The sequence below is a fragment of the Gossypium hirsutum genome, chromosome A05 (genome assembly GCF_007990345.1).
Source record: "Gossypium hirsutum isolate 1008001.06 chromosome A05, Gossypium_hirsutum_v2.1, whole genome shotgun sequence".
NCBI classification, from domain to species: Eukaryota; Viridiplantae; Streptophyta; class Magnoliopsida; order Malvales; family Malvaceae; genus Gossypium; species Gossypium hirsutum.
Window position 1 is genome coordinate 87,118,327 of NC_053428.1, and position 18,348 is coordinate 87,136,674.

The following is an 18,348-nucleotide window of genomic DNA, read 5'->3' on the forward strand; positions in this document are numbered from 1 at the left end:
CCTAAGCTCGACTTTACCTTGTGGAAAGTTAGGCAGGTTCGCGGAGCCATAGCTCCTCTCCATTGTCTTTAAAATCCTTACCATTATAAAGTTTAAGACGATGTCTATTTACCTTGAAAGTGCCTTGGGTTGGGTGACTTACTTCTATTGTGCCATATGGAAAGACAGTTTGGACTATGAAAGAACCTTACTATCGTGATTTAAGCTTCCTAGGAAACAATTTGAGCTTTGAGTTGTATAACAGGACAAGATCTCCAACTTCAAATTGCTTGTATTGCTTTAAACGAGCATCATGGTGGCGCTTCGTTGCTTCCTTGTATAATCGTGAGTTCTCATAGGCATTAGCTCGCCATTCATCTAGCTCGTTCAATTGCATCAATCTCTTTCACCTACTAGTTTGGATCAAAGTTCAGAAATTTTATAGCCTAGAATGCTTTATGTTCTAGTTCAAATAGTAAATGACAACTCTTCCTATAAACAAGTTTGTAAGGAGATGTTCCTATGGGGGTCTTAAAAGCGGTTCTATAGGCCCATAAAGCATCATCTATTTTCTTTTCCCAATCCTTCCTATTTGACTCTATAGTCTTTTCTAGGATGCGTTTAAGCTCTCGGTTAGTGACTTCAACTTGTCCACTAGTTTGAGGATGATAAGGGGTAGTTGTTCTGTGGTAAACTCCATATTTCTTAAGGGTTTTATCAAATTAAGCATTACAGAAATGAGTGACCCTATAACTGATGATTGCTCTAGGTGCTCCAAATCGAGAGAAAAGTTTCTTAAGGAACTTCACTACTACTCTAGCATCATTAGTAGGTAAGGCTTGGGCTTCCACCCATTTAGACACATAATTAATGACTATTAATATGTATTTATTTCTAAACGAGCTAGGGAATGGACCTATGAAATCAATACCCCATACATCAAATATCTCACATGAAAGTATGTATGTTTGGGGCATTTCATAACGTTTAGAGATATCGCTTGTTCGTTGGCATCTATCGCAAGTAGCAACATACCTGTTTGCATCTTTGAATAGTGTGGGCCAGTAAAAACCTGATTCGAGTGTTTTATGTGCGGTCCTAGTTCCACTGTAATGTCCTCCAGTCGGTCCTGAGTGGCAATGTTCCAAAATTTTAATTGCTTTTTTCTTTGTAACGCATCTTCGAATTACCTGATCTGCACATATACGAAAACGAAAATGTTCTTCCCAAAAATAGTTTTTCACATCAGTGAAGAATCGTTTCTTTTGCTGATGTGTCAACCTTTTTGGTATAACGTTAGAAGCTAAATAATTTGCAACGTCTGCAAACCAAGGTTCCTCAGAGTCAGATATAGCAAAGAGTTGTTCTTTAGGGAATGAGTCATTTATCTCTTGTTCGTCAAGTCCCTTGAGATGTGGGTTTTCTAATCTAGATAGATGATCTACTGCAAGATTTTCTGCTCCTTTCTTATCTTGAATTTCTAAATCGAATTCCTGTAATAATAAGATCCATCTTATTAGTCAAGGTTTTGCATCTGTTTCAGTAAGGAGGTATCAAAGAGCTGAATGGTCAGTGTAAACGACAACTTTAGATAATATTAAATATAGTCTAAATTTATCGAATGCAAAAACCACAGCAAACAATTCTTTCTCAGTTGTCGTATAATTTTCTTGTGCGGCTATCAAAGTTTTACTAGCATAATAGATAGGTTGAAAGTGCTTGTCTTTCCGTTGTCCAAGAACCACACCTACTGCAAAATCACTCGCATCACACATTAGCTCAAAACGTAAATTCCAATCAGGTGCAACTATAATTGGAGCATTAATTAATTTATTTTAAGAGTATTAAATGCTTCCAAACATTCCTGACTGAAATTGAAAGGTACATCTTTCTCTAGCAAATTCGTTAAAGACTTACCTATTTTAGAAAAGTCTTTAATAAATCTTCTATAAAATCCAGCATGACCTAAAAAGCATCGAATAGCCTTAACTGAATTAGGGGGAGGTAGTTTCTCAATAGTTTCAACTTTTGCTTTATCAACCTCGATTCCCTTGCTAGAAATTTTGTGGCTTAACACAATCTCTTCACAAACCATGAAGTGACATTTTTCCCAATTCAGTATAAGGTTTGTTTCCTCATATCTCATTAAAAATCGTTTTAAATTTTTAAGGCAAAGATGGAATGAGTTACTAAATACCGAGAAGTCATCCATAAATACCTCCATAATGTCTTCCATGAGTTCATTAAAATGGCCAACATGTATCGCTGAAAAGTAGCAGGAGCATTACGTAATCCAAAAGGCATTCGGCGATAAGCAAACGTACCGTATGGACATGTAAATGTCATTTTTTCTTGGTCCTCGTGTGACAGCCCAAAATTGACCCTAGTCGGGAAGTGGTTTCGGGACCGCTAAACCGAGTCACCGAAAGGTTTGAATGTGATGTTTATTGTCTAGAATATGTAATCATGAATGTGTGAAAATTTCAAGCTTCGATTTAGTCGATTGCATGTGAATTTAGCCAATAGGATTTATATGAGAAAATTTTAAAATGTGATAGGTCAATGCATGAGGACCTATTAGTGCATGTGGAAGAAAAAGGGGACTTGCATGTCAAATTCCCCCTCCCTAATATGTAGTGGCCGGCCATGCTATGGGTGGAAACATGTCACCAACATGTTGTGTTAGTGATGTATGGTAAGGAAAATAAAATAATAAGCATGATAATTAAATAATGAAAGGAAGGGTGATGAAAAAAAAAGAAAAAAAAATAATGGTCTCATGCATACACCCCATTGCCGTGAGCTAAAGGAAGGAAAAAGAAAGGTTTTGTTCATCCTTTTTCAACCTCTTTTGACCGAAAATCCTAAGGAAGAGGATTAGGAGGAAGTTTGGCCATGCATGTAACTAGATTGAGGTATGTTTAATGTTATTCTTTGAGATTCATGTATATTTTAAGTTGTAAGTTCAAAATCTACCTAGCCATGGTTCAAACTTTGTTAAATGATGGAGATGACATTCGGCCATGAATGTTACGTTCTTGGTTGGTATTTTGATGTCTTTGGTGATGAGGTAAGGAGATGGTTGACTTTGGGTGTTTAATAAAAGGGTTTGGATGTGAGAGTGTGTGAGAAGTAGAAATGAGGAGTCTTAGCAACTCCATGAAGGTTCGGCCATGGTAGTTTGAGGATTAGAGATTTTATTTCTTGTTAAAAATTTGATGAATCCTAGTGTGTGAAGTGTTTGAACCAACTAAGGATTAATAGATGCATGGGTACAAAGTAGGAAGAATCGGCTACTATGGTTGACACCAATGCCGAATGTAAAGATGTTATAGTAAATAATGTATGTGATTTGAGTTGATAATGTGAAAAAGGATAATTAGATGTATTATAAATGATATAAAGATTTTAGAAATTATTTTGGTTAGGTGTGTGTATGATTAAGTATATTCGGCAATATACTTAAAGTGAGTACTTGATATTATATGGGAGTATGTATATTCGGCCACATGAGTAAATAAATATATGATGTTAAATTTGATTATGTATAATGGGCATTAAGATGTGGAACTTAAGAAATGTAGTCATATGTGGAATTACATGATGTTATAGTTGACATTGTACACACATACATCCATTCGGCCATCAACATGAGTAATTAGTGAGGATGGTTGCCGAATATACAAACATACATAAGCATGTGTAATTGAATTATGAATGTTTAACAAGATGGTTAAACTAGTGAATTATTGATTAAGCTCAAGGAGCTAAAGGAGGAGAATCAAGCAAAGGCAAAGAAAAGATCACTGAGTAGCCGAGTTGGAACCGTCTTACCCAACACAAGGTAAGTCATTAAGCATGTAGTTGGTATTATTTCAAATGGTCATAATGTTTATGTATTGATGCTGAATGGAATGAATAAATATACATATATATATATGCATGTACGTATGTGATGATGAAATTGTTGAATGAAAAGAAAAGAGGTAAGATGTACTGAGTTGTTGATCTCGGCACTAAACGTGCGGGTATAACCATTTATGACCATAGATTGGCGCTAAGTGCGCGGGATTAAATTGTATAGCACTAAGTGTGCGATTTGACTATGTTGCACTAAGTGTGCGAAATGGATATGATGCACTAAGTGTGCGAATTGACCATGCGGCACTAAGTGTGCGAGTTTGACTATGTAGCACTAAGTGTGCGATTTGATTACGTAGCACTAAGTGTGCGAGTTGATTATATAGCACTGAGTGTGCGGACTCAATATACATTCGTGAATCATTATGGACACTATGTGTGCGACACTATTGAGTCGATCGCGGACAGCGGATCGGGTAAGTGTCTTGAGTACATGGCTAATAGGTGCTATGCTTATACTTGGTGTTGAGCTCGGTAAGTTTGAACCTATGTGACAAATATACTTAAAGTCACGTACATAAAATTTATCGTAGGATGGGTGAAAGGCCGTTTAGTCGTTTGATTGTAACGAAAATAAATTGATTTATGAAAATGCTTCAATGTCCTATTGATGAGTATATGGAATGTGAATGCATGAATTGATATGAAACTGAATCGATAGGTTGGAGGAACTATGGTATGGTTCGGTATGGATGGAGTAAATTGTCTCGTTCCATTTTGTTTCCTCTTGTGATAATGTTATTGATGGATGGTAGTGCATTGCTTATGACTTACTGAGTTATAAACTCACTCGGTGTTTCCTTGTCACCCATTATAGGTTGCTTGGACTCATCTATTTTTGCGGGGTCAGGCCGTCATCGAAGTCATCACACCGGATAGCAAGTTTTGGTACTTTCTTCTTAGTTGGCTAGAAGAACATTTTGGCATGTATAAGCTATTACGTTGTGTTTGAACTTTGGCATGTAAACTTTAAGCCATGCGAAAATGGCACGAATGTTCGATTGAGTTGGATCAAGGGTAGGCATGAAATGGACCTAGTTACTTTCGTAACAGACGCTGGCAGCAGCAGTGTCATGAGATTGAAAAATCACTAAAAATAGTAAGAGTGGAATTAATTGATGAATAAATTATGTAATCGAAGCTCGATGAGTCTGTTTTCATGAGGAAGTAACGAAAAGATCATATGGGCAGTATATTAAGAGATAATCAGATTTTTGTGGGACAGGGCCAGAATGGTTTCTGGATTCCCTGCTCCGACTTTAGAAATTCATTATAAATTAACCAGAGATAATTAGGGGTCGTACCATATATGTACAGATTCCTCTCTGAGTGTAGTTTTCATAGAAACAAACGCCATCAGTATTGAAGCCCCGTGCAGGGAGATATCCAAGTCGTAATGGGCAAAGGTCAGTGTAGTCGACCCCTGCAACATGGGAGACTTTGACTAATAAACTGTACTAATTGGCTCGACCAAAAATTCTAGAAAAAAATACATAGAGGGCACATGAGTCTAGTTTCTGGGAAAAATTACGAAACTGATTTTTGAGTTACGAAACTCAAGATATGATTTTAAAACGACTAGTACACAGATTGGGCAGTGTCTGGAAAATAAATTTTATAAGGGGTTAAAGTCAGTTAACACCTCGTGTTCGACTCCGGTGTCGGTTTCGGGTTCGGGGTGTTACATTTGATTGGTATCAGAGCTATGGTTTAGTCGGTTCTAGGACTACCATAGCGCGTATGAGTCTAGCTATACATGCCGAATGTTAATGTTTAAATGTGTGATGACTTCTGACGGTTGAAATGTTTTTGTTTTGATTAGTAAATGGACCCCGGTGAAGAAAGAACCCTAGCGGATGACGTTGAGAGCGTAGCGGCTGCTCCTGCACAAGGGACGCCGCCTGTTGAACCTCAGTCATCTGCGAATAATCAAGGTGAGGGGGCTAAACAAGCCTTCTTTACCATGATGAATGAGTGGGTCGCGCAATATGCCCGAACCAACCCGGCTGTCCAACAATTCCCAAATTTGAATAATCCACCCCAAGAGCCTGTAATGCCATCAGTCGCTGATCCTGTGAGGCTGAGTAAGCCACCTGTAGACTTGATTAGGAAGCGTGGGGCCGAGGAGTTCAAGGCCATAGTAACTGATGATGCCGAAAGGGCCGAGTTCTGGCTTGATAACACCATTCGGGTGTTCGATGAATTGTCATGCACACCCGACGAATGTCTAAAATGTGCTGTATCTTTGTTGCGAGACTCAGCCTACTATTGGTGGAGGACCTTGATTTCCATAGTCCCGAACGAGCGAGTAACTTGGGACTTCTTTCAAACGGAATTCCGAAAGAAATTTATTAGCCAACGGTTCATTGATCAGAAGCGTAAGGAGTTCTTGGAACTCAAGCAAGGCCGTATGACTGTATCTGAATACGAACATGAATTCGTAAGACTCAGTAGGTATGCCCGGGAGTGTGTAGCTGATGAGGTTGCTATGTGCAAAAGATTCGAGGAAGGATTGAATGAAGATTTAAAGCTACTAATGGGTATTTTGGAAATAAAAGAATTCGTAACACTAGTCGAACGAGCCTGCAAGGCGGAAGAACTTGGAAAGGAGAAGAGGAAGGCTGAATTTGAAGCTAGAGATTATCGTAAAAGATCGACGGGTAAAGCTCCGTTCTCAGCTGTAAAGAAGTTCAGGGAGGACATTAATAAGTCGAGGGCGACTGCGGGAATTTCCATCAGGGCAAGACCATCGATGGGCTCCCGAGCTACTTCGGTAGCTAGTGTGGGCAATAATCGTCACGAGAAACCTGAATGTCCCCAATGTGGAAGACGACACCTAGGTGAATGTTGGGGCAAGTCTACTAGCAGGGCCTGTTACGGATGCGGTTCGAAGGATCACTTCATTAGAGATTGCACGGAGCTGGATGAGAAGAATAAGATTCAAGGTGCAAGACCTAGTGGAGTGACATCTAGAGGTAGACCACCGAGAATTTTAGGAGGCAGGGGTGGTAGTCAGAGGGGGGCCTCTGATACGGCCGATCGAGCCGAGAACCGTACTCCTGCTAGAGCATATGCCATTCGCGCACGAGAGGAGGCATCCTCCCCCGACGTCATCACTGGTACCTTCACTCTCTTTGATACTAATGTGATTGCATTGATTGACCCTGGTTCTACTCATTCATATGTATGCGAAACCTTAGCAACCAGTAAGACTCTACCTGTTGAGTCTACTGAGCTCGTAATTCGAGTATCAAACCCTTTGGGTCAATGCGTACTTGTTGATAAAGTGTGTAAGAGATGCCCTCTAATAATCCGAGAATCCTGTTTTCTGGCCGATTTGATGCTTTTGCCGTTCGACGAGTTTGATGTTATTCTTGGTTTGGATTGGTTAACCGCGCATGATGCGGTTGTGAATTGCAAAAGCAAGACTATCGATTTGAGGTGCGCAAATAACGAAATAATCCGAGTTGAGTCTGCGGACTTAAGGGGGTTGCCAGCTGTAATATCAGCAATGTTGGCCCAGAAATATGTAAGGAAAGGGTGCGAAGCATACCTCGCGTATGTACTTGATGACAAGGAGTTAGAAAAGAAACCCGAATCGGTGCCGGTGGTTTGTGAATACCCGGATGTTTTTCCTGAAGAGTTACCGGGTTTGCCACCTGTTCGGGAGGTAGAGTTTGGTATTGAGCTTGTACCTGGAACTACGCCAATTTCGATCGCTCCGTATCGTATGGCACTAACCGAGTTAAAAGAGTTGAAAGCTCAGTTGCAAGAATTGACGGATAGAGGTTTCGCTCGACCGAGTTTCTCACCTTGGGGTGCACTAGTATTGTTCGTGAAAAAGAAGGACGGAACCATGAGGTTGTGCATTGACTATCGACAACTGAATAAAGTGACGATAAAGAATAAGTATCCGTTACCGCGTATTGATGTTCTGTTCGATCAATTAAAGGGAGCATCGGTGTTTTCAAAGATAGATTTGAGATCGGGTTATTATCAGTTGTGGATTCGAGATTCGGACGTACCCAAAACTGCTTTCAGAACGAGGTACGGTCACTACGAGTTCCTAGTGATGCCGTTTGGGCTCACTAATGCCCCTGCGGTGTTTATGGATTTGATGAATCGGATCTTCAGGCCGTATTTGGATCGGTTCGTAGTTGTGTTTATTGATGACATCTTGGTCTATTCAAGAGATGAGACCGAACATGCTGAGCATCTGAGGCTAGTGTTGCAAATTTTGCGGGATAAGCAGTTATATGCTAAGTTCAGTAAGTGTGAGTTCTGGTTAAGAGAGGTTAGCTTCTTGGGTCATGTGGTATCCGCATCGGGTATTCGAGTTGACCCGAGCAAAATTTCAGCCATACTTAACTGGAAGCCTCCGAGAAATGTTACCGAAGTCCGGAGCTTTCTAGGGCTCGCCGGTTATTACCGACGATTTGTCAAAGGTTTCTCGATGATAGCCACACCAATGACGAAGCTACTTCAAAAGGATGTTAAGTTCGAATGGACGGAGAAATGTCAGAAAAGCTTCGATCAACTGAAAACTCATTTGACTGAAGCTCCAATTTTGGTGCAACCCGAATCGGGTAAAGAGTTTGTCATTTATAGTGACGCATCCCTACTTGGGTTGGGTTGCGTATTGATGCAAGAAGGTCGAGGTTTGGCCTATGCGTCGAGACAATTGAAGCCACACGAGAGAAATTATCCGACCCATGATCTCGAACTAGCCGCTATTGTGTTTGCATTGAAAATATGGCGACATTATTTGTTTGGTGAGAAGTGCCATGTGTTTTCGGATCACAAAAGTCTCAAATATTTGATGACTCAACGAGACTTGAATCTGCGACAAAGACGTTGGCTTGAGTTGTTGAAAGATTACGAGCTTGTCATTGATTACCACCCGGGAAAGGCTAATGTGGTTGCAGACGCCTTAAGCCGGAAATCACTGTTTGCTTTGCGAGCGATGAATGTACACTTGTCTGTTCTACCTGACAATGTGTTAGTAGCTGAATTAAAAGCCAAACCATTATTGACTCATCAAATTCGTGAAGCTCAGAAAGTCGATGATGAATTGGTTGCAAAACGAGCTGAGTGTGTTCCGAACAAGGAATCGGAGTTTCAGATTGATGATGATGGTTGTTTGAGGTTTAGAAGTCGTTTGTGTGTTCCAAGGAATTCGGAACTCATTTCGATGATTCTGAACGAAGCCCATTGTAGCCGAATGTCAATTCACCCGGGGAGCACGAAAATGTACAACGACTTGAAACGTCGGTTTTGGTGGCATGGTATGAAACGAGACATCTCCGACTTTGTTTCGAGATGTTTAATATGTCAACAAGTGAAAGCGGAACATCAAGTGCCTTCAGGGTTACTTCAGCCGATCATGATACCCGAGTGGAAATGGGACCGAGTCACAATGGACTTTGTGTCCGGACTGCCATTGTCCGCAAGTAAGAAGGATGCGATTTGGGTTGTTGTTGATAGGCTGACTAAGTCGGCTCACTTTATCCCCGTGCGTACGGATCTTTCATTGGATAAACAAGCCGAATTGTATGTCTCTCAGATTGTGAGATTACATGGAGTACCTATTTCTATCGTGTCGGATAGAGATCCGAGATTCACCTCACGATTTTGGAAGAAATTGCAAGAAGCTTTGGGTACCAAGCTGCATTTTAGCACCGCTTTTCACCCCCAAACCGATGGTCAATCCGAGCGGATAATTCAGATACTTGAGGATATGTTGAGATGTTGCATCCTCGAGTTCAGTAGTTCATGGGAACGGTATTTACCTTTGATTGAATTCGCTTACGATAATAGTTTTCAATCAAGTATTAAGATGGCACCTTATGAGGCTTTGTACGGTCGTAAATGCCGTACGCCATTGTTTTGGACCGAGCTTGGTGAAAGTAAAATTTTCGGAGTTGATTTGATTAAAGATGCCGAACAAAAAGTAAAGGTAATCCGCGAAAGTCTGAAGGTAGCCACAGATCGTCAAAAATCGTATGCGGATTTAAAACGAAAGGACATTGAATATCAGGTGGGAGATAAAGTGTTTCTTAAAGTGTCACCTTGGAAGAAGGTACTCAGATTTGGCCGTAAAGGCAAGTTGAGCCCGAGATTCATTGGGCCGTACGAAATTTCCGAACGAGTGGGGCCGGTTGCATATAGATTGATTTTGCCCCCTGAACTTGAAAGGATGCACGATGTCTTCCATGTTTCAATGCTTCGACGTTATAGATCCAATCCGTCACATGTGATTAATCCCTCAGAAGTTGAAATTCAATCTGACTTGAGCTATGAAGAAGAACCGATTTGTATCCTAGCTCGTGAAGTGAAAGAGTTGCGAAATAAAAGGGTTCCGTTGGTTAAGGTGTTGTGGCTCAAACACGGGATCGAGGAAGCAACCTGGGAACCCGAGAGCTCGATGAAAGAACGATATCCAAACCTATTTACCGGTAAGATTTTCGAGGACGAAAATTTCTTAAGTGAGGGAGAGTTGTGACAGCCCAAAATTGACCCTAGTCGGGAAGTGGTTTCGGGACCGCTAAACCGAGTCACTGAAAGGTTTGAATGTGATGTTTATTGTCTAGAATATGTAATCATGAATGTGTGAAAATTTCAAGCTTCGATTTAGTCGATTGCATGTGAATTTAGTCAATAGGACTTATATGAGAAAATTTTAAAATGTGATAGGTCAATGCATGAGGACCTATTAGTGCATGTGGAAGAAAAAGGGGACTTGCATGTCAAATTCCCCCTCCCTAATATGTAGTGGCCGGCCATGCTATGGGTGGAAACATGTCACCAACATGTTGTGTTAGTGATGTATGGTAAGGAAAATAAAATAATAAGCATGATAATTAAATAATGAAAGGAAGGGTGATGAAAAAAAAAGAAAAAAAAATAATAATGGTCTCATGCATACACCCCATTGCCGTGAGCTAAAGGAAGGAAAAGAAAGGTTTTGTTCATCCTTTTTCAACCTCTTTTGACCGAAAATCCTAAGGAAGAGGATTAGGAGGAAGTTTGGCCATGCATGTAACTAGATTGAGGTATGTTTAATGTTATTCTTTGAGATTCATGTATATTTTAAGTTGTAAGTTCAAAATCTACCTAGCCATGGTTCAAACTTTGTTAAATGATGGAGATGACATTCGGCCATGAATGTTACGTTCTTGGTTGGTATTTTGATGTCTTTGGTGATGAGGTAAGGAGATGGTTGACTTTGGGTGTTTAATAAAAGGGTTTGGATGTGAGAGTGTGTGAGAAGTAGAAATGAGGAGTCTTAGCAACTCCATGAAGGTTCGGCCATGGTAGTTTGAGGATTAGAGATTTTATTTCTTGTTAAAAATTTGATGAATCCTAGTGTGTGAAGTGTTTGAACCAACTAAGGATTAATAGATGCATGGGTACAAAGTAGGAAGAATCGGCTACTATGGTTGACACCAATGCCGAATGTAAAGATGTTATAGTAAATAATGTATGTGATTTGAGTTGATAATGTGAAAAAGGATAATTAGATGTATTATAAATGATATAAAGATTTTAGAAATTATTTTGGTTAGGTGTGTGTATGATTAAGTATATTCGGCAATATACTTAAAGTGAGTACTTGATATTATATGGGAGTATGTATATTCGGCCACATGAGTAAATAAATATATGATGTTAAATTTGATTATGTATAATGGGCATTAAGATGTGGAACTTAAGAAATGTAGTCATATGTGGAATTACATGATGTTATAGTTGACATTGTACACACATACATCCATTCGGCCATCAACATGAGTAATTAGTGAGGATGGTTGCCGAATATACAAACATACATAAGCATGTGTAATTGAATTATGAATGTTTAACAAGATGGTTAAACTAGTGAATTATTGATTAAGCTCAAGGAGCTAAAGGAGGAGAATCAAGCAAAGGCAAAGAAAAGATCACTGAGTAGCCGAGTTGGAACCGTCTTTCCCAACACAAGGTAAGTCATTAAGCATGTAGTTGGTATTATTTCAAATGGTCATAATGTTTATGTATTGATGCTGAATGGAATGAATAAATATACATATATATATATGCATGTACGTATGTGATGATGAAATTGTTGAATGAAAAGAAAAGAGGTAAGATGTACTGAGTTGTTGATCTCGGCACTAAACGTGCGGGTATAACCATTTATGACCATGAGATTGGCGCTAAGTGCGCGGGATTAAATTGTACAGCACTAAGTGTGCGATTTGACTATGTTGCACTAAGTGTGCGAAATGGATATGATGCACTAAGTGTGCGAATTGACCATGCGGCACTAAGTGTGCGAGTTTGACTATGTAGCACTAAGTGTGCGATTTGATTACGTAGCACTAAGTGTGCGAGTTGATTATATAGCACTGAGTGTGCGGACTCAATATACATTCGTGAATCATTATGGACACTATGTGTGCGACACTATTGAGTCGATCGCGGACAGCGGATCGGGTAAGTGTCTTGAGTACATGGCTAATAGGTGCTATGCTTATACTTGGTGTTGAGCTCGGTAAGTTTGAACCTATGTGACAAATATACTTAAAGTCACGTACATAAAATTTATCGTAGGATGGGTGAAAGGCCGTTTAGTCGTTTGATTGTAACGAAAATAAATTGATTTATGAAAATGCTTCAATGTCCTATTGATGAGTATATGGAATGTGAATGCATGAATTGATATGAAACTGAATCGATAGGTTGGAGGAACTATGGTATGGTTCGGTATGGATGGAGTAAATTGTCTCGTTCCATTTTGTTTCCTCTTGTGATAATGTTATTGATGGATGGTAGTGCATTGCTTATGACTTACTGAGTTATAAACTCACTCGGTGTTTCCTTGTCACCCATTATAGGTTGCTTGGACTCATCTATTTTTGCGGGGTCAGGCCGTCATCGAAGTCATCACACCGGATAGCAAGTTTTGGTACTTTCTTCTTAGTTGGCTAGAAGAACATTTTGGCATGTATAAGCTATTACGTTGTGTTTGAACTTTGGCATGTAAACTTTAAGCCATGCGAAAATGGCACGAATGTTCGATTGAGTTGGATCAAGGGTAGGCATGAAATGGACCTAGTTACTTTCGTAACAGATGCTGGCAGCAGCAGTGTCATGAGATTGAAAAATCACTAAAAATAGTAAGAGTGGAATTAATTGATGAATAAATTATGTAATCGAAGCTCGATGAGTCTGTTTTCATGAGGAAGTAACGAAAAGATCATATAGGCAGTATATTAAGAGATAATCAGATTTTTGTGCGACAGGGCCAGAACGGTTTCTGGATTCCCTGCTCCGACTTTGGAAATTCATTATAAATTAACCAGAGATAATTAGGGGTCGTACCATATATGTACAGATTCCTCTCTGAGTGTAGTTTTCATAGAAACAAACGCCATCAGTATTGAAGCCCCGTGCAGGGAGATATCCAAGTCGTAATGGGCAAAGGTCAGTGTAGTCGACCCCTGCAACATGGGAGACTTTGACTAATAAACTGTACTAATTGGCCCAACCAAAAATTCTAGAAAAAAATACATAGAGGGGCACATGAGTCTAGTTTCTGGGAAAAATTACGAAACTGATTTTGAGTTACGAAACTCAAGATATGATTTTTAAAACGACTAGTACACAGATTGGGCAGTGTCTGGAAAATAAATTTTATAAGGGGTTAAAGTCAGTTAACACCTCGTGTTCGACTCCGGTGTCGGTTTCGGGTTCGGGGTGTTACACCTCGGGAGCTATTGGGATTTGGAAATAACCAGAGAGTCCATATAGGAAACAATAATACATATGTCCTGATAATCTTTCCAACATTTGATCAATGAATGGTAAGGGAAAGTGATAGCATCATTCAATTTCCCATAGTCAATGCAAACTCTCCATCCCGTGACTGTTCGTGTTGGAATTAATTCGTTCTTCTCATTGGCCACAACAGTCATACCTCCTTTCTTAGGAACAACCTGCACAGGACTCACCCAAGAACTGTTAGAAATAGGAAAAATAATTTCAGCTTCTATAAGTTTAATTACCTCAGCTTTTACGACTTCTTTCATGTTAGGATTCAATCGTCTTTGAGCTTGTACACAAGGTTTGTATTCATCTTCCACTGAAATTTTGTGTGTGTAAAAAGAAGGGTTGATCCCTCTTATGTCAGAAATTTTCCAAGCTATTGCTCTTTTGTGCTCATTTAATACTTGGAGTAATTCGTCTTTTTCAGTTGGCTGTAAATCTGAAGCAATAATCACTGGTAATGTGGAATTATTTCCAAGAAACGCATATTCTAAGTGATCTGGTAGTTGCTTTAATTCCAACTTAGGCGGTTCTTCAACAGAGGGCTTTAATTTTAATTCATTGTTTTACCTCAATACCCTCGTAGTTCTTTTGTCTCAGTAAAGGCTCATTGGAATTTAGTTCAGCTTTTATCTTACTTATCGTAAAATCATCATCATTTACCTCCTCTCCTTGGGCAAGACACAGTTCCAACGTGTCCTTATGTACGATTTCTTGTAAAGAATCTTGAGTAGCATGATCAATAGAGTCAATAAAATAACATGAGTCATCCTGTTCCCTAGGAAATCTCATGGCATCATAAATTCTAAAAAAAAATCTCTTCGTCACCTACCCTAAGCACAAGTTTACCATCACCCACATCCATAACAGCCCTAGCAGTGACTAAAAATGGACGACCTAAAATTAAAGGCACCTCAACATCTTCATCCATGTCAAGTACAACAAAATCAACAGGGAATATAAATTTATCTACTTTTATGAGTACATCCTCTATAATACCCCTAGGATATTTAACAGATCTATCAGCTAGTTGAATACTCATCCTAGTAGGTTTTGGCTTCCCAAGGCCAAGTTGCTTGAACATTTTGTAGGTTATCAGATTAATGCTAGCACCTAAATCAGCTAGCGCCTTCTCAACATTTAAACTACCAATTAAGCAGGGAATAGTAAAACTTCATGGATCTATCAGTGTGGTTGGCAGTTTATTTTGGAGTATGGCCGAGCACTCCTCGTTGAGTTTCACTGTAGATAATTCTTCAAACTTCCTTTTATTTGTTAAAAGCTCCTTCAAAAATTTTGCATATGTAGGCATCTATGAGATAGCTTCAACAAAAGGTAAGTTAATATGTAATTGTTTAAAAAGTTCAAGAAATTTACTGAATTGTGCATCCATGCGATCTTTCTTCAACTTTGCTAGGTATGGGATTGGTGGTTTATATTCCCTCAACACCGATTTTTCATTGTTTTTGGGTTTTTCCTCCTCATCTTATTTTCTATCAGCTTCTGGTGACAGCTTCTTTTCAAATTCAGCTAACACTTTCTCACTTCTTAATGTAACTGCTTTCACATACTCTTTTGGATTGGGTTCGGTGTTACTAGGTAGACTCCCTGGTGGTCTTTTTGAAATCATCTTAGCAAGCTGTCCTATTTGATTCTTGAGCCCTTGAATTGATGCTTATTGATTTTTTAGTGCGATTTCAGTGTTCTGAAAATGAGTCTCTGCTACTGAAATAAATTTTGTCATCATCTCCTCAAGGTTCGATTTTTTCTCTTGCTGGTACGGTTGTTGTTGAAAGCCTGGAGGGGGTGGTGGTCTTTGATTTCCTTGGCCTCCCCATGAGAAATTTGGGTGGTTCCTCCAACTTGCATTGTAAGTGTTACTATAAGGATTATTTTGAGGCCGAGGATTATTACCCATATAATTCATTTTCTCGTTCTTTATGTTAGGGCCATAGGATTGATATTCTAACTTGCTCATTCCACCTCCAGTTGCATCGCACTGCATTATTGGGTGAACTTGTGTAGAACCAAGTAAACCATCAATTTTTCTATTCAAAAGTTCTACTTGATTGGAGAGAAAAGTAACTGAGTCGACGTTAAAAACACCGACTGCTTTCGTTAGCTTTGTCCTTATAACTTGCCAGTGATAATTATTCAGTTACATCTCTTCTATGAACTCATAAGCCTCTTCAGGTGTCTTATTATTGATAGTTCCACCAGCGGCTGCGCCAATCATTTGTCTAGTCGAGGGATTCAAACCATTGTGGAAAGTTTGAACTTGTAGCCAAAGAGGTAATCCATGGTGAGGGCACCTTCTCAATAGATCTTTATATCTCTCCCATGCATCACAAAGTGTTTCTAAATCCATCTGCACAAAAGAAGAGATATCATTCTTTAATTTAGCTGTTTTAGCAGGCGAAAAATATTTAAGCAAAATTTTTTCTATCATTTGTTCCCAGGTGGTGATTGACCCTCACAGTAACGAGTTCAACCACTCTTTAGCCTTATTCCTTAATGAGAATGGAAACAACTGAAGGCGAATAGAATCATTAGAAACGCCATTGATCTTAAAGGTGTCGCAGAATTTTAAAAAATTTTCTAAATGAGTGTTTGGATCCTCGTCCTGCAAACCATCAAACTGAACAAACTATTGTATCATTTGAATCGTGTTAGGTTTCAGTTCAAAATTATTTGCAACAACAGCAGGTCTAACTATACTCGATTCAGCTCCTGTTAAAGTAGGTTTAGCATAATCATACATAGTACGAGGAGTAGGATTCTGATTTATTAGATTTGCAGCAACCACAGGAGATAATGGATTATTCTGATTATCACACATCTCCTCGGTTGTGGTATGAATATCGGCCTCTCGTTCTTCCTCTATGTATTGTAGGCTTAGCCTTATTTCTCTTCGGTTTTCGTAAGCTGTGCTTTCGATTTTGCTATTAAAAAGTAGAGGTCCTGACGGGTTTCTTCTAGTCATAAACTATAAAAACCTGCCAGAAGTAAAGAAAAGAAAATTTAGTAAATAAAAACAAAATTAAATTGCAAATGAAAATAAAAATGGGTAAAGTAATAAAGATTAAGTGTTCCTAATATCTTAGTCCCCGACAACAGCACCAAAAACTTGATGGTCGTAAAACTAACTGAAAATTCGACTAAGGCAATCGCACCTATCGAACAGTAGTATAGTTATGGTGAGACCGAAAATATCGTATCCACAAGGACTAAAAGTACTAGTAATTACTATCTTTTTTATTATCTAGCCTAACAATTAAGAGAATGTTTTTAAACTAACACTAATTCTCTGATTAACTAAGATTGTTGTTTTTAAACTAACACTAATTCTCTAATTAATTAAGATTGCGACAGAGATTAAAGTTGAAAAATACTTTTGGAAAACTGATGGAGAAGACAATACCCCACGAAGAATCCACCTAGACTTCACTTATTACCTTTGAATTAGACGATTTATTCACTTGACTTAATCAGTAGAAAACCCTAATTTATGTTAATATCTCTCTCGAGACTAAAAACAACTGACTCTAGGTTGATTAAACAAAATCTATTTTTAATTAAAACCCCTATTGTCATAGTAACTCGATCTATGGATTCCTTTATTAGATTTGACTCTAATCCGGTAGATTTATGTCGTCCTATCTCTAGGATTGCATACAACTCTACTTAATTATGAATGATCTACTCTTAAACAGGGACTTTTCCTCCACTGAATAAGCACATCAAAAACCTGAATTAATATTCTAGAATATTAAAACAAGGGTTAAACTCACAATTAAGAATAAGAACAAATATTTGTCATATAACTCAATTAGTAATAAAATTCGTCTTAGGTTTCATCTCCCTTAGGTATTTAGGGAGTTTAGTTCATAATAATGGAAAACATCTCAAAAATTGGAAAACAACAAAACATAAATAAACCCAAAGAACTTCTAGGAAATTGGATAGAAATCTTCAATCTTGATGTAGATCCTCCTTCTGAGCTGATCCTGATGGCTGTTCTTGAGTATTTTTTACCTTCTCTTCTCCGTGTCCCTTTAATCCTCTTCTAGGGTCTTTAAATAGACTTCGGAATGAAAAAATTAGCCCCAAATTAGCCTTTTTCGAGTAGAATTACACTTGGGCTCGACAGGGACACGGTTGTGTGCCACACCCGTGTGAAGATGCTCAGGCCGTGTGCAATTCTGACTTGGTTTAGTGTCGACACAGCCATGAAACATAGGCGTGTGATCTACCTGTGTGTCACACACGGGCGTGTGGATCACCCATGTGGAAGTGCCTAGGCCGTGTGAAACACTAATTAGGCCCAATTTATCCGTTTTGGCCCGTTTCTCTCACTTTTTGCTATCCTAAGCTCTCTTGAGAATAAAACATGAAATTAAAGGATTAGGAGCATCAAATTCAGTAAAACCAAGGAAAAATCATTCATAAAAATGCCAAGCATGGGGTAAAAAATATGTATATATTACGGTTTATCAATTAACCGAGTTACTTGTATCTGAATCTATCCACAGGGTGGAAATAAACTTTGAATGTTCATGGGTAAATAGATGAATATTTTGAATGCAGGATTCATCTTCTAAAAGCCATGATACAGAATTCTATCCATCAGAAGGATTTTAT

The 18,348-nt window shown here is 38.8% G+C and overlaps 1 non-coding gene across 1 annotated transcript; it reads left to right on the plus strand.

Annotated features, from left to right (window-relative positions):
• The first annotated feature begins 16,001 nt into the window (after positions 1-16,001).
• LOC121229753 (small nucleolar RNA R71) lies at positions 16,002-16,108 on the plus strand. The gene has a single exon (XR_005927708.1). It is a non-coding gene; the product is annotated as a small nucleolar RNA R71 (small nucleolar RNA).
• Positions 16,109-18,348: the final 2,240 nt, after the last annotated feature.